The following is a 25,082-nucleotide window of genomic DNA, read 5'->3' on the forward strand; positions in this document are numbered from 1 at the left end:
TACTAAATTTTATCTTCTGATTTGTTAACTCAGTTTGTCAATCATTTAAAATTTCTAAGAGCTATTTGTCATTTTCTGATCGTTCTGTTTTTCATAGCACTCTATCTTGTCTTATGGCTGGATTAGATTTCATGGTTCTCTCAGGATATTTATAATAATGCTTTACATTTTTTCCTAATTCCTGCATTCTTTGTTTTCTCTTAGGTCCTTTCAGTCTGTTTCTTTGTTTTGCATTCTCTCTTCTGTTAGTGTTCCCTCAAATGTCTGGGAATCCTTGGAGAGCTAAGACACAAGTACTCCGAAGCTGATCAGAAATACTAGGGGTGTTTGTGAGAGAGAGACAATAGGACTCGTTGGATGACAAGATTTGCCGTAGACAGCAAACAAACTATTTTTTAAAAATTAAGAAATTCTGGATGTCTGTGTCTATAGGGGTTTTCCTTGAGCTGGTCGATTTCCACAAGAAATGCAGCCTCTATTCTTCTGAGGACTACAGATGCTCCTCAACTTACCATGGGGTTATGTCCAGAGAAGCTCATCGCAATTAAAAATACTGTAAGTTAAAAATGCATTTAGGGGCCGGCACTGTGGTGTAGCAGGTAAAGCTGCCACCTGCAGTGCCGGCATCCCACATGGGCACTGGTTCAAGTCCTGGCTGCTCCACTTCCAATCCAGCTCTCTGGTATGGCCTGGGAAAGCAGTAGAAGATGGTCCGGGGCCTTGGGCCCCTGCACCTGTGTGGAAGACCTGGAAGAAGCTCCTGGCTCCAACTTTGAGTAGATCCTCATTCTCCCTGGAGCTGGTCACCCACACCTTCACCTGCATCTGCTACGCCCAAACCTAGTGCTTTTGTGTCCCAACTCTGCAGATTAAACCTTTGCCATTCTGCCAGAGTTAGACATTGCCTGGCTTGGCAGGGAGAGGGAAGGAGAGTACCAGGCAGTATAACTGTTGCTTATTCAGACTTGCAACATTTCCTTTTCTTTTCTGTCTTGCACACACTCCTGCCTTCAGAGTAGCTTCTTCTGCCTTGCCAAGGGAATCCTTGCAGTCTGGCACGAGGGGAGATCATCCTTAATTATCCTCTAGTCACCCAAACCTCTTGTCTGTGCACTCCCTTTCTTCAAAGCTTTGGCTTCTGGAATTCAAACCCAAAAATACATGCATCTTTTCTTCTGCCTTCCACCCTCATAACTCTTACATAATGGCCTACGTGATGGAATGGGACCAAAGGCCACATGGTAAATTACTTAAGAAAATCTCTGTAAAGATTTCAAAAAGCATCACCAAGCTGTGCTATGATTCTACAATACCGTCTGAGTCAGGTAGACTGCTCTAACAAAAAGACCATGGCCTGCATGTGAAACCACAGACACTCGATTCTCTCAGTTCTGAAGATCAAGGTGTGGGCAGAGCTGGTTCCCAGTGAGGGCTCTCTCTCTCTGCTTTGCAGACAGCTGCCTTCTTGCTGTCTCCTCCCACAGCAGAAAGAGAAATCATCTTTTTATAAAGACATCAATTCCGTTCATGTGGCGACACCCTCTGACTTAAGTGCCAAAGGCCCTATCTAAAAACACCATTACACTGGGATTAAGCTTCGACATATGAATTTTGGGGGACACAGTCGTTCAGTCCATTGCAAGTACCAACTAGAGGAGCTCATTGTTAAGTACTACAATCACATTTTCTGTTCAGTCTTCTCTGCAACCCAGTATATAGATGAAGAAACCAGAATTTGGAGAAGTTAAATAACTTGCCCAAAGGTGGGATTTGGTACCTGATTTCACACCAAGCCAATGTCCTTTCCATGACAGCAGGTACGCTCTTGTGAGTTTATCTTTTTTTTTTTTAAAGATTTTTAATTTTTTTATTTGACAGGTAGAGTTACAGACAGTGAGAGAGAGAGACAGAGAGAAAGGTCTTCCTTCCATTGGTTCACTCCCCAAATGGCCTCACCAGCCGGAACTGCAGCGATCCAAAGCCAGGAGCCAGGAGCTTCTTCCCCGTCTCCCATGCAGGTGCAGGGGCCCAAGCACTTGGGCCATCCTCCACTGCACTCCTGGGCCACAGCAGAGAGCTGGACTGGAAGAGGAACAACCGGGACTAGAACTGGTGTCCATATGGGATGTCGGCGCTACAGGCAGAGGATTAACCTAGTGTGTCATGGTGCCCGCCCCTATGATGTATTTCTAAAAAGTGATAATGGGAAGCTAAGATCTCTATCTGTGGCTTGACAGACATCAAAGGAATTTTGATTTTAGAATTGCTCAGGAGTACTTATTTATTACTGTCTCCTGTGTTGACTGTTGAACTTAAGCATACATCATCTTGTTTAGGATATTTAGAGACCAGCATATGTATCCCAACACATCAAATATATCTGGGACCCAAGTGTTCGTGTTGTTAAACAGTAACTGTATTTACTATCCAAACATCTGGCAATTAACTTTCTGTGTTGGCACAATTTCCAACAAACTCCAACTGCACAGACTTCCTGGTTTTAGTGGGTGTGCCCCAAATGTCTGGAAACAACCAAGTCTCTCAAAAGCAAAACTGTTGGAGCTGGATTCTGTCTCACAAGAGTGGAGCCCACAGAACCTCGTCTGGCCTTGCCGAGGCAACCACACAAGGGACTCGAAATTCAATAAATCTATAGCAGGCTACTTTTTCAGTTGATAATTTTGTGTGGCTTGAGGCTGGCGCTGTGGCACAGAAGGTTAATCTTCCTCCTGTGGTGTCAGCATCCCCTCTGGGTGCTGGTTCTAGTCCCTGCTGCTCCTCTTTCAGTCCAGCTCTCTGCTATGGCCTGGGAACGTAGTAGAACATGGTCCAAGTACTGGGCCCTTGTACCTGTGTTGGAGACCCAGAAGAAGCTCCTGGCTCCTGGCTTTGGGTAGGTGCAGCTCCAGCTGTTGTGGTCATTTGGGGGGGGGGTGTGAACCAGTGGATGGAAAACCTCTCTCTCTCTCCCTTCCCCTCTCACTATCTGTAACTCTACCTTTCAAATAAATAAATAAAATCTTAAAATTTTTTTTTTGTATGGCCATGATGCTATAAATATTGAAGTGGCCCTTGACAGAAAAAAGTCTCTTCACCCCTAATGGAAGATGCCTTAGGGACCTATGGATTTAACACAGCCCGGTCAATTCCCAACCAGGTTCGTTTATTAGTCTGATGTTCAGAACTAGGAAGGGAATGAGAAAGAAGCAGGAACCCAGAGACTGATCTACCAATTATATTCAAGAAGAGGCCACGGACACTAATTTGCATGATATTAAATGTTGATTTTCTGTGAGGTCTCTTTTCTCTGGCCTACTGAGACTACATCACTTTCAGCTGTGTTGCGAGAACCACTACCCACTTCTCCTTGTCAGCACCTCTCCCCTATTTAAGTCTTTACCAAGAAGTCCATCTGATCTACCAAGAAGTGCTTATTTGGATTAGGTAAAAATCAGAGGTGAATCCATCAAATGGTTATCAAGACCCAAGGAAAATTGTCAATAGGAGGGTTTGCTATGAGGTCTCTTAGCGTATCCTTCAGGATTTGTCTTTCTGTCCCCACACTATTTATCACTCCTGAGTGTCTATTTCAAGTTCAAGTCTCATGGAATTTTTTTCTGCTAGATCTCACTGACTTTTTCAACACAGGACAAGACAATGAACAAGTCTCCAAAGTCAAAAGGAGACTCTACTGGTACTGTTTTTTTTTTTTTTTTTTTTTTTGAAGATTTATTTATTTGAAAGGCAGAATGACAGAGAGAGATGGAGAGACAGAGAGAAAGAGATTGTTCATCCACTGGCTCACTCCCCAAATGACTGTGATGGTTGGGGCTGGACCAGGTAGAAGCCAGGAGCCCAGGACTCCATCCAGATCTTCTACATGGGTGGCAGGGGTCCAAATACTCTAGCCATCTTTCACTGCTTTCCCAGGCACGTTAGCAGGGAGCAGGATCCGAAGTGGAGCAGATGGGACTTGAACCTGTGCTCTGACTTGGGACGTGCTGTTGCAGTGCTGCCCCCCTAGCGATACTTTAGGTATCAGCATAGGCAAGAGTTGAATACTCTCAATTTATATTTGCTCTGGCATCAGTTGTGACTTGGGACAATAAACAAAGGTAAATCCCCAAAATCCAGAACAGTCGCTGAAATCCCAATCCAGAATTCAGGTTGAGTTGGAAAGAAGTGTTCCCATATTTAAAGACCAAACCCCAAGTCTTCTCAATCCTGGGTTTGTCCAATTCTGTTAAGGTGTAGTCACATGACTCAGGAAAGTGAACACACCCTTCACAGTGAGTAAATAGCTCACTTGGATTAGTTGGATCAGCTGCCAGATCAGTGATTTTGCTACTTAATAATAATAATAATAATAAAACCCCCTTCTTTCTGTTGTGAAAAATCTCAATCAGCAAAGCATATTTTCCTAAAATGATTAATGATTCAGGGTGTCAAATGCTGCTATCATTTGGTAGGGCTTTGTTTAATTTAGTGCTTTTATATGTAATCATTTTGCTAGTGGTAACCTTTCGCTACTGAATATTTCATTTTTTCAGCCGTGTAATAAAAATTTATAGCAATGATGAGAGGCTGTGTGGAGGACCTGAATGAGCAATTAGGTTTATGCATTTCTGTGACTGATTCTTTGGGGGACTATGTTATGTGTGTGTTGATGTGGGACCTACTTAGTTTAATGAGGACTTACTGCAACACTGGGTAACTCTCCGTATACCTCATGTCTTCCTCACGATTCTCTTACACATTCTTTTGCGTTGCATCTCATTCACTTCCCCACCTTCACCTGAACTAAAAGCTGGGCTCTCACTCCTATCTGCAATCTTCTTGAAGCAGCCCACCTGCCAGCGACTTCCGGCGAAAGGGGAGGACCCGGATGCAGAGGTGGGCGGAATGCCGCCAGCCCCGACCCAGCTGCGGTACGTGTCCCGTTTCTTTTCATTTTGGACCCTCTGTTTTCAGGTCACACTTTCCTGGCCTACCCCACGGGGTAGTTGATGGAATCAGATAATGGGTTATGTAAATAGCTCCTTTCTTTCTCTTCTTCCGCGTTCCTGGAGCGTGGAGCGTGGAGGCCTCAGACAATTCTCTGTGGCACCGGAAGAAAATATTACAATGTCTACTTAATGTATATGTAGAGTTGAAGTTCTAAATAATATCTTGCTGTGCTGATACTCACTATACGGTTTGACTGACGCACTGTCATAGGCGTGGAGTTAAGAGCCAGGGCGCCCCACTTCCCGTCCGTTGCTGGGGCACCCTCAGGAGAGCCCGGGGAGACAGTGGGCTCCCTCTTGTTGCCCTCTAGGGCGTCTTGCCCAGTTGCAACTTTCATGGACCCAGTTGAATGGATTTATGGATTATGCTTTTTTTTTGTTTGTTTTAGATAAATTTTATTTATTTGAAAGGTGGAATGAGGGGGAGGGGGAGAGGAGAGCGGAAGAGAGGGGGAGAGAGAGGGAGATCGATCGCCCATCCATTGGTTCTCTACCCAAATGTCCTGAACCGCTGGGGCTGAGCCAGGAGCTTCTTCCAGGACTCCCACGTGGGTGCAGGGGCCCACGCACTTGGGCCATCTTCTGCTTTCCCAGGCCATGACAGAGAGCTGGATCGGAAGTGGAGCAGCTGGGACTAGAACCTGTGCCCATATGGGATGCCGGTGCTGCAGGCCATGACTTATGCTTTGTCAGGTAACTAAAACGTCTGCCCGACCCATGGATAAGTAGCTAATAAAGATTTCTACAAAGAAACTGTGGTTGAAAAATGGAGCTAGTAATGCAAGCTTAGGAAACATGGGAGTGGCAGCTGGGGCCCTGGTTCATTCCTTGTCTGAGCTCTTTGTCAGCCCACATCTGTAATTCAGGAACGCACTTGGGAGGTAGTCCATGTCACCATCACTACACTGGCCAGTCGTCTTCATTCTGTTCGTGCCATTATTTTTCTGGAGTTCTACTTTGAGTTTCAGAGATGAACCTTTCTGATATCCGTGCAATTCTGGGTCCCACTCCTGCCTGTTCACAGCTGTGACTAACTTCACGTGTGATAAAATGCGCTCTAGAGAGTACTGTGACATGGACATGATAGTCATGCGTTAATGTTTGTTAAAATTTATTTTTAAAATTAAAACGTGCTATTTTTTATTCATTATAGAAAATGAAATGACTCAAAAAGAAGAGAATTAACTATAATCATAGTATTTGGGGATAATCACAGTTGCCAGTCTTTTCTGTGCATAAATACATCTTTCTTTCTTACAAAAATGCATCGTGTTGTACATCCTATTTTGTAAGGCTCTTAAAAGTTTGTAAAAAGTAGTCCATCTCAAGAATTGGCTAAATTAAAGTTACTCCAAGATTGTAAACAATTGAAAGTCGGCTAAAAATGTCTCCTTAATCCAATTTTTATGCTTGTATTTTCTTTGATTAATTTTCTTAACCTTTGGCTCTTCTCTTGGACAAGAAAGTAATGTGTTATTTATTTGTCTTGTGTTCCTGCACAACTCTCAGCCTGGCATCTGTTTCTAGGAAGAGGAGATGAGGAGCCCAGCCAGGTAGAGCGATAGCTATAATTCACTCTGCTGTCCCGCTGGCAGCTTATGCAGCTTTGGTTTTCCTTTTCCATTTACTTCTGTATCATTATATTGGGACCTCAGACAGGACATTGGACGTTTGTTCCAACCAGGGGGAAACAAAGAGGAGATGGGGAATTGGGACCAAATAGCCCAGCTGGGGGAGTTGTAGCTTGCACACTCATGAGGGTCAGAAGAAAAGCAGTTATTTTAAATGAAGTCTCAATCTGCAAAGGTAACTGTGACCTTGTTATATTTTGTTTAATAGTTACATTTTCAAGTCTACAAATTGTATCTCAGCGTGCTTTCAAACCAGCAAAGGCTGTATCTTTTTCATTCCCCATGTCATCCAGTACCATGTCTTTTACTTAATGCTCACTAAATATTTGTTGTTGTTCCTGGTGCTGCTGCTGGTGACAGGGTAGCATGTACAATAAAATATAGAATCTCAAAAAATAAGAATTGAGGGGTATGTGTTGTGGTGCAGCAGGATAAGTTGCTGCCTGGGGCTCTCACATCACATATCCAATGCCGGTTGGAGTCCTGGTTACTTTGCTTTTGGTCTAGATCTCTGCTAATTTGCTTGGGAACCCACACATGATGGCTCAAGTGTTAATGTCCCTGCCACCCACATAGGAGACCTGGATGGAGTTTCTGGCCCCTGGCTTTGGCCTGGCCCAGCCCTGGCTGTTGCGGCCATTTGGGGAGTGAACCAGAGCATGGAAGATCATTTCTTTCTCTTCCTTTCTCTGTCTCTCTGCCTTTCATATCAATCAATCCACCAAACAAATCAGTCTTAAAAATCAAACCAAAACATAGATTTGGGTAATTCACAGATGATATTGTCTACAACGAAAATTCCAAGTAATCAACAGATATTTATTGAAATGGATCAGAAAATACAGCCATGTTGCTGGATTTTTTGGTAGTATTTAAGAGTCAGTTGATTTCCAGTGGTGTTTTAGTGGACTGAGTGGTTCCACACCCTAATGAGATGTCCACATTCTAATGGGCAAACCTGCAAATATTACCTTATATAGCAGATAGTGTCTTATATGACCAAAAAAGGGGGTTTAAGTTAAGGATTTGAGTAGAGAAATTTCTTGTGAATTAATCTAGGTGGGCTTTAAATCCAATGACAAAGGAGAGGCAGAGGGAGATTAGATACACGCAGCAGAAGGGGATTTGATGACCCAGGCTGAGATCAGAGAGATGCAGCCACAAACCCACAAACACTGGGGCAACCACCAGAGGCAAGGAAGGGTTCTCCCTTCAAACCCCTGGAGGGAGCTCAGCCGCCTGGATTTTGAATTTCTGGCCTCTACAACCATGAGAGAATACATTTCTGTTGTTGTAAAGCCACTAGGTTTGTGGTAATTTGTTAGGGCAGGCTCAGGAAGTGGATCCAAGAGTGTACACAAGAACAGGGCGGTGTGGTTGCAGCTGTGCTTTGGAGCTAGAGTTCCTTTTGTCAGTGCAGACTTTACCAGTTTCTAGCTGTGTGATGTTGGGCCCATTATCAACATCACAGGGCCCGGTCTAAGTGCTGAGCGTGTAGATCTGTGTCTGGAATATTGTGAACATGGAACACATCATTGCTATTTGTTACCCTCATCATTGCTGCAATTATTGTCACAGTAACAGAAAGTATAGTATGAGGGGTCAGCATTGTGATGCAGCTGATGAAGCCACCACCCGTGATGCTGGCATCTCCTATGAGCACCCATTTGAGTGCTGACTGCTCCATTTCTGGTCCTGCTCCCTGCTGGTGCATCTGGGAGAGCAGCAGAGGATGACCCAAGTGTTTGAGCCCCTGCCACTTATTTGGGAGACCCAGATGAAGCTCCTGGCTTCAGCCTGGCCTGGCCCAACCCTGGCTACTGATGCCATTTGGAGAGTGAACCAGTGGATGGAAGATCTCTCTGTTTCTTCTTTTCTCTCTAACTCTGCCTTTCAAATAAATAAGGAAATCTTTTTTTTAAAGGAAAAAATGCAGCATGAACATGGCAATAACAGATAAAAGGTACTTGGCAATAAATATGAGGAGCTTAAAGAAGTTCATGGAAAAATTGCATTCTCTATTTAAAAAAAAAACCATTTATTCATTTGAAAGAGTGACAGAGAGGGGGAGATTAATCTTCCATCTGTTGTTCATTTCCCAAATACCCACAACAGCCAGGTCTAGGCCAGGCCAGAGCCAGGAACTCTGTCCTAGTTTTCCACATGAATAGCAGGGGCCTAAGTACTTGAGTCATCTGCTGCTGCTTTTCCAGGTACATTAGCAGGAAGCTGGATTGGAAGTGGTGTAGCCAGGACTCAAACAGGAACACCAGTGTGGGATGCCTGTGCACAGGTGGCAGCTTAGCCCACTGTACCACAACACCAGCCCCTGTGTGGTCCTCTTATTCAGTTTTTCCATGAACTTTAAATGATTGCTAAAGTCTTTAGGTGCCAGAATATACAATTTTTCTGAAAGGTATTAATGAAGGCCTAAATAAATCAAAAGATGTATTACGCTCATGTATGGAAATGCTCATAATGTATAGATGTCAATTCATATAAAATTGACATGCAGATTCAAAGCCACTCTAATCAAAATAGCAGTGGGTTTTTTTTTTTTAAGATTTTAATTTATTTATTTGACAGATAGAGTTACAGACAGTGAGAGAGAGAGACAGAGAGAAAGGTCTTCCTTCCATTGGTTCACTCTTCAAATGGCCGCAATGGCCAGTGCTGCCCCAATCTGAAGCCAGGAGCCAGGTGCTTCTTCCTGGTCTCCCATGCAGGTGCAGGGGCCCAAGCACTTGGGCCATCCTCCACTGCTATCCCAGGCCACAGCAGAGAGCTGGACTGGAAGAGGAACAACCGGGACTAGAACCAGTGCCCATATGGGATGCCGGCTCCACAGGCGGAGGATTAACCAAGTGAGCCACAGCACAGGCCTGGTTTTGTTTCTTTATTTCATTTTTTAATGGAACTTGACACCTGATTTAAAAGTTGATGTAGGAGAGCAAATATCTAAGAATAACCACTACACATCTGAAAAAATGAAAACCAACAATGATATGTTGTATTCATACACTAGAATACTCTACAGCACTGGAAACAAAGCAATTAGAGCTGTACATGCTCACAGAGATGAACCCTGTAAATGTAAGATCAAGCTGAAAATGTCAAAGACAAATAGATACACTTTATAAACAGGGGAATGAACCCATCTGTGATTACACTTTGGAGAACAGTAGGGAAGGGTTGGGAGTTGTGGTGCAGTCTGTTAAACTACTACTTAGGACCTCCACAACCCACATGGGAGCACCTGAGATCTGCTTCTGCCTCTGCTTCTGACCCAGCTTCCTGCTAATGCGCACCCTAGGAGGCGGCAAATGATGGCCCAAGTACTTGAGTCCCTGCTACCCATGTGTGAGACCAAGATTGAGTTCTGGGCTTCCGGCCCAGCCATGGGCATTGTGGGTATTTAGGTAGTAAACCAGTAGATGGAAGATATTCATTCTCTCTCTTCTCTTCTCTCTCTCTCTGTTGCTTTGCCTTTCAAATAAATAAAAATGAATACAATTAAAGTAGAAGAATGATAGGGAAATTATTACAGAAATGCAGCTGTGGTAACCCTTGATGGTCAGGGTGTGTGTGAGTCGGGGCGGTGACACAGGAGGCTTCTGCAATGTGACAGATGTTTCTTTCCTTAAGTTGGGTTTGAGGTTCAAGAATACTCATTCATTACTATTCTTGACACTGTTTTATCTGTAAACTTTATATTTGAAATGTTTTTAAAAGTAGAAGTGAAAATTCATACTTTCATTGTAGGAGTGGCTTTCTTTAGCTCTCTTGTTTTGATGTTTCCTGAAAATTTACACTTTTCTATAGAACTATGATCTTTTGTGTTTCTTATTTTACTGTGGTCGTTGATTTCTGTCCACTCACCTGAGCTCCTGTTTTCGTATTCCCTTCTTTGTTTCATAGGCCCTACCTCCTCAAGCCTCCTGCTTGTGGTAGAGCTGGTGATCCAGTTAGAGATAGAAGCATCCAGAATCAGAGCGTGTGAGCAGTACTATCTCTTCTTCATTGCATTGTACAGTGCTCCACTGGGAAGATACTTGCATATATATTGTTTATTTACCCTGGTTTTCGCTTCTTTCTGGTTCACTAACTTAATCCTCTGTGGGTGACTTTGTTGAAATACTATATACTTTAAATAAAAAATGTTTATTGAGTGCCAGTTTACCCAAATTATAAATGAAACATAAGGCAGTTAAAGGATGTGTTTTCCAGCATGCTCCTCCATACTTGTGTATAATTTTTCCCTTCTCAATTCAGTAAGCACTATGGGAGACTTGCCATATGCTCCCTGAAATTCAAGGGCGGGAATGTGTTAGAGAATAATATTGTATTAGAGTCCAGAGCCATCATTCTGAGACCTTTGCTGTTTTCATTAAAAAGGCTGCTATAAGAACCTTTTTGTATCTGATTTTAAAAGTAACAAGGGAAATGTGAAAGCTTTTATTAAATTCTCATGCTCATCAGGTTAGGTTTCCATTGCAGAAGAGTAGGTATATAATCTTTGGGTGCTATAAGCAGTTAGCATACTTAAACTTAGTATGTTACATTAGTGTGCTTAAAGAATCAGATATATGGATAATGAAGAAACAAAACTTCATTCAGAATCTCAGATACTGACGTTTGATGAATGCCTTCCATTTTAACTTAGGCTTCTTTTACTTTTTTGATTTATTTATTTGAGAGGCAGAGAGAGACAGAGAGCTCCTACCCACGGTTACCCCTCAATTGCCCATAACAGCTGGCCATGCTGGGACTGAAACCAGTAGCTGGGAATGCTGAACAGGCATTCCCAAGTAGTTGGCTGGCAGGAGCCCAACTACTTGGGTCATTGCTGCCACCTCCCAGCATGTACTTTAGCAGGAAGCTGGAACCAGGAACCAGAGCTGCATGTTGAACACAGGCACTCCATTATGAGACGTGAGTGTCTCAAATGGCATTAAAATTATTTATTTATTTGAAAGGTGGAGTTATGAGGGTGGGGCAGTATGAGAGTGTGTTAGAGAGAGAAAGAGAGATCTTCCATTCTCTGGTTCACTCCTGAAATGGCCACAACCACCAGAGGTCAAGGATCTGGACCTCCATCAGGGTTTCCCATGTGGGTGGTAAGGGGCCCAAGCACTTGGGCTATCCTCCACTGCCTTCCCAGTCCCATTGGCAGGGAGCTGGATTGGAAATGAAACAGCTGGAACTCAAATGGAGGCTCCTATGGGATGTCAGCATCTTGGTGGCAGCCTAACCTGCTGTGCCACAATGCCAGTCTCTCACCTGGCATCTTCACCATTAAGGGCTTTTTTTTTTCAGTTTTTTTTTTTTTGTTTGTTTGTTTATTGGGATAGCTTTAATGCTGAGTCTTTTTTCCAAGTACAAAAAAAAAAAAAATGTTGCAGGGTGGGTGTTGGGCCTGGTGGTGAGGTGCTGGTTGGGATGCCTGCCTCCACTCCCAATTCCAGATGCCTTTTAGTGCGGACCCTGGGAAGCAGCAGGTGATGGCTCAGTTGGGTCCCTGCCACTGTGTAGGAGACCTGGATTGAGTGCCTCACTCCCAGCTTCAGCCTGACCCAGTCCTGGCCGTCACAGGCATTTTGGGGAGTGAACCAGCACATGGAATCAATCAATCTCTTTCTCTCTCTTTCTGCCTCTCAGATAAATATATGGATGGATAAAAATGTAAAAAATTTTCTGCTTTGCTATAATCTGGGATGCAGTCATTACTAAGGAGTGTAACAAACACTTACGTGTGACATAGGGCCTTTCTAAGTTCGAAATAATTACCATTAAAGGCGTGTTTAACAAGACCATTAGCAAAATGAAAATTGACCACTAAATTCCATATAGAAAGGAGAAATAAATACTGCAAAAAGCTAAGCTAATGTATTTTTTCTGATATAGATCCATAACTTTATCTGTGTGCTTCCTAATAAGGGATGAACATAGGTATAGGTTATATAACCTTAGGTATATAACCTTAGGTTATACCTAAGAAAAGAAGGATAATTCCCTGAGGGTAAAATGTATTGTTTTAAAAATATTTAAGTTATGAAATTGTCAAAGGGGCAGGTGTTGTGGCACAGCAGGTTCAGCTGTTGCTTGTGATGCTGGCATCCCTGCTGTAGTGCTGGTTCAAGTCCCAGCTACGCTGCTTTGGATCCAGCTCCCTGCTCATGTGCCTGGGAGGCAGCAGATGATGGCTCAAGTACTTGAGTTCCTGTCACCCTTGTGGGAGACCCAGATGGAATTTCTGGCTCCTGGCTTCCACCTGGCACAGCCTGAACTGTTGCAGCCATTTGCAGAGTAAACCAATGGATGGAAGATTCCCCCTGTGTCACTCTGCCTTTCAAATAGTTAAATGTTAAAAATAAAATTGTTATATAGTTGTTATGTAAGAAACATTGAACCAAATATTTAACAATGGTTTCTGGAAGAGAGAAATATTATTTATAAGGTATTACATTATCCATTTAGGTATTTTCCTTCAGTAAAAATCTAGAATATAGTATTTAGATTTTACAGAGTAAACTTTATTTAGGGATGGGAGATGGAGACACTTCCATACAGGATACCTACAGAGAAGAGGAGGTAATTTGGATTGATAAAAGGAGTCTTTACAAAGGTGTCCTTAGAGTATAGGAAAAGTAGAAGGGGATAGTGCAGTACTCTGGAGCTAGGACCAGGGCTAACGTTTACCCTCCTAGGCGTGAAAGGTTTGAGGGAAAGGAGCTGGCACCAGAACAGAACTTGGAGACAGAGGCTAGGTAGAGAAAAGGTGGTCTGCTGGGAGTGGTGACCTTTAGCCAGGAGACGGATCCAGCCTGATACAGGCCCATAGAGAGCCAGGGAGGTAAAGACCTTGAACTGTCTGCCATGCCCCCTGATCTCTTGCTGGTGCTCCTTTTTGGCTGAAATCACCTGGAAGCCAAGGGCAGGCACAGGGTGTCTGTTGGTGCTTGTTAGGTTTTTGGTGCAAAGAGTGAAAGAGGAGTACATGGAAGCTCTCCAGTTAGGAGGACTTAATTGGAAACTTGGAAACTTTGTAAAATGCCCCACTCTGCCTGTTTGAATAAGCTTCTCGGGTTGGAGCAGCAAAGGACGTGCCCTCCTGCCTCTCTCACCCACACTTAGAGAATCACTGCAGTGTGGCGAGGGATGATCATTGTGGGTAAGGCAGAGAAAATGTTGAGAAACAGTGCTCTAGAAGAAAATAGCAATTTTGTTTCTCTTAAATATTTTCTTTTTCCAAATGGATTTTAGATTGGAGCTGAGTCATAGTCCTGGATCAGAGGTAGTACTGGAAGGCAGTGCCTAGGCTTGGCAGATCAGATGGGTTGTGAGTCAATGCCTAGCTAACGCTGGGGGAGAATAGGTTACTTCCCCAGTGTCGTGGAGGGGACTCTCACTGTATGTTAGACAGATGCTCTGATGTGCGACCCCGGAGACTATGGTGACCTGATGTTGCATTGACTGCTCACAGGCAAGAGATCCCCAAGCCCAGGCAGCTTGAGACCTGTGTGTCCTGTAGGAGCAATAATTATAATCACAGCTATGCGTACAAAGCCAGCTGCATTGCCAGGGAGGCCATTTAAATATTGGAAAATACATTCTAGCACTGATGGAATCACTGGCTTAATCCCCAGTGTTATGTGTTCTCTCTGATTTGAAAACCCACCATTTAATGAAAATGGTACCAAGTATGGGTATGTAAAAATCGCTTTTATACCTGAACTTTATATAAATCCAAATGTTTCTTATTCTTTTCACATGAAAATGTGACTGTTTTGAAACTTAATCATGTGAATGGAAGATTATTCAGTTCCAAAGCAACTTGGAGGAACGAATGGAATTTGTTGAATTTCACGTCTGTATTATACTTTTATGCTGCCAGGGAAAGAAGCAACAAGTCAAGCAAGTTATTTACTTCTTGTGTGTAATAAAACAGCATTTGAAGGCAACTGACTTTAGATAAGACGAAATAATCAGTATAGTCTGTGATATTCCTTTAGTTTAAAGCCAGGCTGCCCTGAAGCTCAGACAGAGATAAAGAGCAAGAGTAGGATGAATGTTTTCACTGAAGTCCTAACTTCAAATATTGTGAGGGACTCAGGAGGCTGTCCAGGCTGCTCCCAGCCTCTGGCCGGATTCCAGTAAACCTGCGCAGGGAGACGGGAATCCATTCTCTTCGCCCCCACCCCTCTCCTCCTTCCCTCCCTTCCTCTCTTCCTCCTTCTCTTCCTCCTTCCCTCCCTCCCTCCTTCCTTCCTTCCTTCTTTTCTTTTCTCTTCTTTTCTTTTTGAAGAGTATATTTTATATTTTAAAATTTTGATGATTACAGGAAGTCATGGTACTTTGTGCTCAAGAATTCATTCATTCTTTATATTTCAAGCAAGAAAAGTTGATGTTAAACTTTAGACTAATCTAAAGGGATGGTTTATATCAAATATTTGGCCATCTTACTCTTGAATTCCCACCTGTCCTGAATCAAAACAGCAATTACTTTAGCATCAAAGTAGTCTGCTAGATATCAGAGTATAGAGTACAAAAATCTAGTTTATATCACACTGGAAGGAAAAAACTCCACAAATAACTTGCATATTTTTAAATTCACAATTTTTCCTTTTTTTTCTGTATATTAGTTACCAAAAATCAGAAAGAACATATGATGTTTGTCTTTTTGGTGACTGGCTTATTTCACTAAGCATAATAGTCTCTAACTGCATTGATTTTGTTGGGAAGGACAGAATTTTTTTTTATGGCTGAGTAGTATTCCATCATGTTTATATACCACATTTCCTTTATCCAATCATCAGTTAATGGACATCTAATCCATTCTGTTTCTAAAATTGCCCACTCAATAAGTTCCATAGACCTCTTTCCATAGTCCTTTTATAAACTTACTCTTAAGTCCTCAGAATATATGCATATTATGACGGAGAGCATAAGACAATGGTCATATGCTTCCCATAGCATGAAGAGGACAAAATTATCTTTCAGTATCTACGATGATTGGTAGAAAGACAAATCATTCATTGATCCCTCTTCCTTCCCATCTAACCTCACATGTGTCCTGCCTCCCTTAAGTGGCCCTTGTCCTTTGACACTCATGTTTTCTTTGGTTTCCTCCTCTCCCTTGATTCAGGATCCCCACAAGGGGTTGGATAGGATTCTTTACAGCCCTAGGGATAGGAAAACAGTCACGCCCAGCCCATTGGGAGTGTTGTCAGCACCACGGACAGTGGCTGACAGGCATTTTAGGGTACAACTTGCTGGGTGAGTTTGTTGAGACCTTTAACATCCTTGACAGTCTTCACCAACTTGTTCCTTTTCTCTTCCTAACCTTCTGTTTTTTGAGGTAGATGACCTTAATTTCTGGTACTTTTTGGTGCAGGTATGGGAGCCTGCATCTTAGTAGTCTATAAGACACAGAGGCTCAGGCTGACAGGAGCTAAAGCCAGCTAGGCTTGTTGAGAAACATTCATTACTTGACTCTGGGATTCAAGGAATAAGTACAAAAGGCAATGATGAGCAGTGGAGTCATTGAGAGAAGTAACTCCTTCTTCCCTCTTGCAGGTACCTCAATTAATTGTTTTTCACAAGGGGTTGTGGCCTTCAAAATGTGCAGTTATGCTATTCTTCACATCTCCTATTTTTCTGGTTAGGAAACATTTGTTCTAACTTTAGAATCCATTAGAAGTTAGCTCTTCAGTCAGGGCTAGGTCCCCTAGTATCCCCGTGTAATCATAACAGAGAAAATTTCACAAACTAATCAAAATTTTAAATACACGTAATTTTTGACCCAATGATTCAACATCCATCAATATAAGACTGTTTAAATAAATTATAAGTTTATATGATCAAATACCAAGAAACTTGAAGAAAGAGGAATTTACCATATACTGATCGGGAAGACCTCTAAGACCTATATAAAATATTTTAATAATTATTTATTTACTTATTTGAAAGAAAGAGTGAGACAGACATAGAGAGCTCCAAATCTCCTCAATAGCTGGGACTGGACCAGGACAAAACCAGGAGCCAGGATCTCAGTCCCAGTCTCCCACATGAGGATGTCAGGGATCCAACCACTGGAACCATCACCTGCTACCTCCCAGGGTGCACATTAGCAGGAAGCTGGACTTGAGAATGGAGTTGGAAATCCAATCTCAGCACTCTGATATGTGATGCAGGTATTCCAAGTGGCATCTTAACCATCGCACCAAATGCCAGCTCCTGGAGTATATTTAGTGAAAAAAAAAAAAAAAACAAAAAAAAAAAACAAACCAGATTCAGAACAATGACTACACTGAGATACTTATGTGAAAAGGAAGAAGTTAAGTGCAGCTATATATGTTTGAGGAAGGGTGCACTGCCTCCAGGAGTATATAGAGCAAATAGGGAGTAGCTGCTGCTTTCAGGAAGGGACACCGGGTGGATGGGAGTTTTTCACAGCAAACTTCTGTGTGCCTTTGAATTTTGAATAATGTGAATGTTTCAGCTGCATAAAAATAAATAGGTTTAAATAAAAATGAACTAAATCTTGAGTGGCTCAGATTCCTCTCCTATGAAATGCATACAGTCATACCTATTTCATTGTCCTAAGAACACTCTCTCTCTCTCTCTCTCTCTCTCTGTAGCTCTGACTTTCAAATAATTTTTTTTCTAAGAGCTGCCTCCAAAGAAGATGAGATATGCTCAGGATGACCATGACAGTCCTAATGAGATGAGTTTGTAACTTGGAGAAAACAGCAGAGTATGAGACAAAAAGGGAGAATAGTGGAGCATGAAGAGACTGGCCTAATGGCTGAGACGCTGAAGAGGAAATTCCTTTGTTTAATACTTAGAAGAAAGAAACACTGTTCTTTCTGGGGGAAAATCCTGTGGGTCCTGTTAGAACACATTTAAAAAAAATAATAAAAGTCAGTTTGGAAGGGTTCCTTGTCAGTGCTACAGAAAGGAAGGAGATTGGAAAGGTGGTAGTGCGTAATATCCTAGAGGTGTGTGTTGAGAAAAAAAAAAAAAAAAGAGCCCAGCTTTCCACATTCCAAGGGGTCCCCTGAGACCCTCTCACACCTCATTAATTAGATGACTAAGCAGGAGACTTGGAACTGTTGGAGGGGCTTGTGGCCTACCCTGGCCAGAAACCGATGAGAGAGAGATGTGTGGGTCTTTGTGAAGTGGACCACAGTATAATAAAACCAAAACAAAGCTCCTTAGGGCCTACCAAGGGAGAAGGCTATAAAAGAGGAAAATAAACCTACCATCTCAGGCTGACTTTTTTCTCCTAATGAATATTTTTTTCCTATGCAGTTTCTGCCAAGAGAATTCCAATGATTTTTAGAATTTCTTCTCTTTCTCTTCTTCCCCACCTCCCCTTTCTTCCTCCTTTCCTTTCTCCCTTCTTGCTCCTCTGCCTCCCTTTTATTTCTCTCTTTCTCTCTCTTTTTTTATTTTTTTAATAAGGAGAGTGGCTAGTCTTTTTTGTTTGTTTTTAAGATTTCTTTTATTTTAATTGAAAGTCAGAGTTACACACAGAGAGAAGGAGAGGCAGAGAGAGAGAGAGAGAGAGAGAGAGAGAGAGAGAGAGAGAGATTGGTCTTCCATCCACTGATTCACTCCCAAATTGGCCACAACGGCCGTAGGTGTGCTGATTGGAAGCCAGGAGCCAGGAGCTTCTTGCGGGTCTTCCCACACGGGGCCATCTTCTCTTGCTTTTACAGACCATAGTAGAGAGCTGGATTGGAAGTAGAGCAGCTGGGACTCGAACCGGCATCCACAGGGGAAACTGGCACTGCAGGTGGCAGCTTTACCTGCTATGCCAACAGCGCTGGCGCCCCCTTTTCTTTCCCTTTTTCTTCTCCTCTTTGTCTTCCTCCTCTTCCTTTTCCTCTTCCTCCTTCTTTTTAAAGATTTACTTATTTATTTGAAAGTTAGAGAGAGGGAGAAATGAAGAAACAGATCTTCCATCTACTGGTTCACCCCGGAGATGGCTGCAACTGTTGGGGAGGGGCTACGCTGAAGCCAAGAGCCAGGAGCTGCTTCTGGGTCTCCCACATGAGTGGCAGGGACCCAGGCACTTAGATCACCTTCCACTGTGTTTCCCAGGCCATTAGCAGGGAGCCGGATCAGAAGTAGAGAAACCAGGACCCACACTGGTACCCCTATGGGACCCTGGCTTGGCAGGTGGTGGCCTTACCCAGCATGCCACAAAGGCGGCCCCTTTGTCTTTCTGTTTGGTGTCAGCAAATTCTTTCTGTTAAGCCCCAGAAAATAAAATACTTTTGATTTTGTAGGCCAAATTGTTGCTGTTGTGGCTACTCAGCCCTGCTCGTTGGAGTGCAGAAACAGCCCTGGAAAATATGATGGAACTTCAGAAAGTGTCTAGAACAGGGAATTAAGAGATGTTTATTTTGGTGTCAGCCCCCCCCCCCCCAAAACTTGAAATCCATGCATACAAGGGGTATTCCAAAATTTATGGAAAATTCAGATTATGAAAAACTATGCGGATCTGACATTGTGGCACTGTGGGTTAAGCCGCTGCCTGCATCCCATATTGGAGTTCCAGTTCAAGTCTTGGCTGCTCAGCTGTTATCCACTCCCTGCTAGTGAGCCTGCGAAAGCAGTGGAAGATGACCCAAGGACTTGGGCCCCTGCCACCTGTGTGGGAAACCCAGATGGAATTCCTGACACCTGGCTTTGTCCTGGCCCGGCCCTGGCTGTTGGGGGCGTTTGGAGGCTGAACCAGCAGATGGAAGATCTCTTTCTGTCCTTCACTCCTCTCTGTCACTCTACCTTTTGAATAAATAGGTACATAAATCTCTAAAAAATAAGCACGCATGGGTTTTAAAATTTCTTTGCACTAACATTTTGAAGTATCCTTGTACATAAATGGATGCATATAGCTGCGTTCCAGAAACACTTTATTCACAAAAACAAGCTGTGGGCCAGAAGTGGCCCTCGGGCTATAATTTATCAGCCCTATTCTAAGTTGTAATAATTAAAGTCCACAGAGAGATATAGTTGCAACTAATTATTAGGGACAACAAGGTAGCTCTCTGGAAGAAAATAAATTGATATCCATATCTTGCTCTGCTTTTTTTTTTTTTAAGGTTATTTATTTATTTATTTTTTGTCAGGCAGAGTGGACAGTGAAAGAGAGAGAGACAGAGAGAAAGGTCTTCCTTTTTGCCATTGGTTCACCCTCCAATGGCCGCCGCGGCTGGCGTGCTGCGGCCGGCGCATCGCGCTGATCCGATGGCAGGAGCCAGGTACTTATCCTGGTCTCCCATGGGGTGCAGGGCCCAAGCATTTGGGCCATCCTCCACTGTACTCCCTGGCCACAGCAGAGAGCTGGCCTGGAAGGGAGGCAACCGGGACAGAATCCGGCGCCCCGACCGGGACTAGAACCCGGTGTGCTGGCGCCGCAGGTGGAGGATTAGCCTAGTGAGCCATGGCACCGGCCAAAAAAGGTTATTTGAGAGGCAGAGAGATCTTCCATCTTGTGGTTCACTCCCTAAATGCCTACAATGGCAAAGTTGGGCCAATCTGAAGCTAGAAGCCAGTAGCTTCTTCTGAGTCTCCCATGTGGGTGGCAGGGGCTTAAACACTTGGACTATCTTCTACTGCTTTCACAGGCCATTAGCAGAGAGCTGGATCAGAAGTGGAGTCGGGGCTCAAACCGCATCCATGTGGGATGCTGGCTCTGCAGGCAGAGGCTTAACCTACTACACCACAGCACCGGCTCTACCTTGCAAAAGGTTAGAAAAAGATATTAGAAAGATATGGGAAAATTACTTTTAACATCTCAGAATAGGGCAAAACTTGTCTATTAAATAAAATTATGTTGAAGTAACAGATCCAACCTTATTAAACATTTTGCATATAAACTGTAAGACTTAAGACAAGTGATCAGCTGGAAAATATTTGCAACTCATGTCACAGATAATGGGCTAATCTCATTAATCTGTTCATTTATATAAATCAATAAGAAAAACCACCACCCAATGCAAAGGTAAAACAGTGCTAGGACTAGAATCCACAGAAAAAGAAACACAAATAACTGTTAAATATTTTTCAACTACATCATTTATAAGAGGAAATATATAAATATGAGTTACACTCAAGTGCCACTTTTCAAATATCCAGATTTAAAATTTTTAAAAATTAATTTCCAAGCAGAGTTACAAGGATGAGAAACAGAGAAAGATCTTCCATCTGCTGGTTCACTCCCCAAATGGCCAAAATGGCTGGGGGTGTGCCAGGATCTTTATCTGGGTCTCCCATGGGGGTGCAGGGGCCCAAATACTTGGGCTTTCTTCCACTGCCTTCACAGGCCATTAGCAGGGAGCTGGATCAGAAGTGGAGCAGCTAGGACGTGAACCTGCACCCACATGGGATGCTGGCATCACAGGCAGTTGGCTTAACCCACTGTGCCATAATGCTGGTTCCCCAGATTTTTTAAAAAAAGATTATTTATTTGAAAGAGTTACAGAGAAAGGGGGAGATAGATAAATAGATAGATAGGTAGAATGGGACAGAGAGACAGAGAGAGAGAGATCGTCAGTCTGCTGGTTCACTCCCCAAGTGGCTGCAACAGCCAGGACTGGGCCAGGCCGAATCCAGGGACCTGGAACTCCATCTGGGTCTCCCACATAGGTGGCAAATGCTCAAGGATTTGGGCCATCTTATGCTGCTTTTCCAGGTACATCAGCAGAGAGCTGGATTGCAAATGGAGTAGCCAGGACTTGAACCTGCGCACATATTGGATGCCAGCATCATAGGCAGCAGTTTAACCCACTGCACCACAATGCTGGCCCCAAAATTCCATACATTTAATGAAACATTAGATTGGCAAAGCACTCCTTTATATTGTTGGTGGTATGTAAATTGTTCAACATCTGTGAAGGGAATTTGGTAATGTCTTTCAGAATTTGAAATGGACATCCTTCCTGATGCAGCCGCTCACTTTTAAAGAGTTTGGTCTATAGATGTAATTGGGCATTTGCAGAGTGATGCTCACACAATGTTAGTAATTGTTGTACACTCTGAAATAGCAAAATCTAGGAACGGGATGTGTGTGTGCCAGTAGTGGGCTTACTCAGTCTCTCTCGGCGTATTTGTACCATGGCTGTTTTAGAGCTGTAAGATACTGACATAAAAAGATCTCTGATGTGTATTATTAGGAAAAATGTAGCAGGACAGTGTGCATGGTGTGCTTCCAGTTGTATAAAGGAGAGGACAGAATGCACATTTGCTTCTGTTTGTGTGTAAAATCCTCTGGGTGAATACACACAAAACTTCTGACGTGGGTTCCTGTTTGATGGGTAGAGGGGAAGAGTTTTATGGTGTATGATAGAAGTAAGGAGGAGATCTTTTACTGTGTGCCTTTTTATTTTTTTTTAACTCTTTGATACTGTTATCAATACTAAAAAATTAAAGTCAGTATAACTTGCCCAAATAGTTTATATGCACATGCGTGCATGTGTGTGTATGTGTGGGGGGCACATAATATACCTCTTGGTTATTTTTAAGTTCATGGGACATAATATTATTTTTGGGTTATGCTAATCATAAAATTTCCTACTCTGTGTGTGGGAGAAGAACTACATTGGAGGCTTAACTGTTTTTCTTTGTAGTTACTGATTAATCAGTCATGGTAAAACACAAAGAAGACACTTTTTTTTTTTTTTTTGACAGAGTGGACAGTGAGAGAGAGAGAGAGAGAAAGGTCTTCCTTTTGCCGTTGGTTCACCCTCCAATGGCCGCCGCGGCTGGCGTGCTGCGGCCGGCGCATCGCGCTGATCCGATGGCAGGAGCCAGGTACTTATCCTGGTCTCCCATGGGGTGCAGGGCCCTAGCACTTGGGCCATCCTCCACTGCACTCCCAGGCCACAGCAGAGAGCTGGCCTGGAAGAGGGGCAACCGGGACAGAATCCTGCGTCCCGACCGGGACTAGAACCCGGTGTGCCGGCGCCGCAAGGCAGAGGATTAGCCTATTGAGCCACGGCGCCAGCTTCAGTGTGGTGTTAAGGAAGAACTAGGCTGCCTTGGGAATCAGTAAGTTCCCCATGACTGGGGCTTGTTCAAACCTATATGGCGCCATATTTTGATGAGCTATTGTAGAAAGGGTAAAAATTCTAAGTCACTTCCCCTGTTTCAATTCTCAGTATCTATTTTAAAAGAAAAAATGAAGCCAGAGGAATTAGGCAAGAGAATGAATTAAAGGGCATCCAAAATGATAGGAGAAAGTCAAATTGCCATTTTTTGCAGGTAACAGGACCTGATAGATTGAAAACTCTAGGGACAGAGTTTATCCTGGAAATTAAGATGCCTGTGTCCCACATTGGAGTACCTTGGTTTGTTACCTGGTTGTGACTCCTGACTCCCATTTCCTGTTACCACTGGCCCTGGGAGGCGACAGAGATGATTGAAGTAATTGGGTTCCTGACACCTAAATTCAAGACCTGTATTGAGTCCCTGGCTCCCATCCTTGACCTGGACCGGTTCTAGCAATTTCAAGTGTACAGGGAGTGAAGAAGCAGATGAGAATGCTTGCTCTCCCCGCACCCCAACTGTCTCTTAAATAAATAAATATTTAAGAGGACAACCTTAAAGACTCTACCAAAATATCAGAACTAACAAGTGAACTCAGCAAAGTTTTAGGATACAAATTCAACATAACAAAAATCACTTGTGTTGCTATATGCAAATAATAAATTATCTGAAAAAGAAATTGAGAAAGCAATTCTCTGAGTACCTATGATAAAGTAAATAACTGGGAAAAAATTTAACCAACAAGCTAAAAGATATGGATACAAAGAAATGAAAAAACTTACATGTTCATGAATTGAAAGTATTAATATTGTTAAAATGTCTCTATACTCCTCAAAACTATATACAGGGCCAATGCAATTCCTATCAAATACCAAGAATATTTTCCACAGAACTAGAAAAAGCACAACTTAAATATTGTATGGAAGCACAAAAGACTCCAAATAGCTAAAGTAATCTTGAGTAAAAAAATAAAGCAGGAGGCATTCTATTACCTGACTTTAAAATATACTTCTAAACTATGGAGCTGGCATCCCATATAGGCGCTGGTTCTAGTCCCAGCTGCTCCTCTTCTGATCCAGCTCTCTGCTGATGGCCTGGGGAAGCAGTAGAAGATGGCCCAAGTGCTTGGGCCGCTGCCTCCGAGTGGGAAACCTGGAGGAGGCTCATGGCGCCTGGTTTCGGATCGGCCCGTCTCCAGCCCTTGTGGCCATTTGGAGAGTTTCTCCCTGTTTCTTCTCCCTCTCTCTTTCTGTAACTCTGCCTGTCATATAAATAAATAAAGACTTTGAAAAAAAAAATGGTGAGGGAAAAATTGGATAGCCATACCAAAATAATGAAACTAGACCTCCATATCTCTTATCATGGACAAAATCAACTCAAAATGGGTTAAAGACCTATATCTAAGGCCTGAAACTTTGAAACTACTAGAAGAAAACCTAGGGGAGATACTTCAGGACATTGAAATGGGCAAGGATATTTTGGATCAGGAAACAAAAACAAAAATAGACAAATGGGGATTTCATCAGACTAGAGATTTTGCATAACAAAGAAAGCAATCAACAGGTGAAGAGAAAATATTTGCCAGTTATATATCTGACAGAGTTAGTAGCAAAAAACCTAAATAATTCATTTAAAAAGTGTTTGAATGGCAGGCACACACACAGACTGACAGAGATAGAGAGATCTTCCATCTACTGATTCACTCCCCACATGTCTACATCAGCCAGGGATGGGTCAGGGTGAAGCCAGGAGCTCGGAACTTAGTCCAGGTCTCTCCTGTGGGTGGCAGGGACCAACTACTTGGGCCATCACCTCTGGTCTCCCAGGGTGCACATTAGCAGGAAGCTGGAATCAGGTCTTTTTACCTATTCTGGTATGCACACAGTAATCCCAAGCATGTCTTTCGTAGGCCAGACATGAGCTGCTGAACAGACATTTCTGAAAGGAAGACATATAAATGGCTACCAGTTATGTGAACAATATTGCTAACCAGGGAAATGCCCGTCAAAACCACAGGCGATCTCACCTCACTCCAGCTAGAATGGCTGCTGTCATGAAGACTAAAGATAATGAGTACTGATAAGGTTGTGGAGAAAAGGGAACACTTTCTCACTGTTGGTGGAAACGTGACTTAGTCCAGCATAGTGGAAAACAGTTCAAAGTCTCCTCAAAAACTAAAGAGAACGATCATGTGGCCCAGTAATCCCCCTACTGGGTTATATCCAAGGGAATGAAATCAGTCTGTCAAAGAGACATCTGCCCCCTGTGTTTATTGCAGCACTGTTCACAACAGCCAAGAACTGTGAACAACTTAAAGGTCCATCCACTGATAAAGGATATGGATGAAGGAAATGTGGTTCATATACACAATAAAGTAGTATTCAGCTAT

At 43.0% G+C, this 25,082-nt stretch overlaps 1 long non-coding RNA gene across 4 annotated transcripts in view; it reads left to right on the forward strand.

The window, feature by feature from the left end:
- The first annotated feature begins 4,797 nt into the window (after positions 1 to 4,797).
- LOC149126533 (uncharacterized) overlaps positions 4,798 to 25,082 on the forward strand; it is a 124,852-nt gene continuing 104,567 nt past the window's right edge. For 2 of the 4 annotated variants that reach the window (XR_016233413.1, XR_016233414.1), the window contains exons 1-2: positions 4,813 to 4,928; positions 5,601 to 5,699. This is a non-coding gene — a long non-coding RNA (uncharacterized LOC149126533). Of the gene's footprint in view, positions 4,929 to 5,600; positions 5,700 to 25,082 lie in introns of all 4 variants that reach the window. The other 2 variants (XR_016233416.1, XR_016233417.1) reach the window with 1 other exon arrangement.

This window comes from Oryctolagus cuniculus, chromosome 5, assembly GCF_051225735.1.
Source record: "Oryctolagus cuniculus isolate XC-2025 breed Fujian yellow rabbit chromosome 5, ASM5122573v1, whole genome shotgun sequence".
Classification (NCBI taxonomy): domain Eukaryota; kingdom Metazoa; phylum Chordata; class Mammalia; order Lagomorpha; family Leporidae; genus Oryctolagus; species Oryctolagus cuniculus.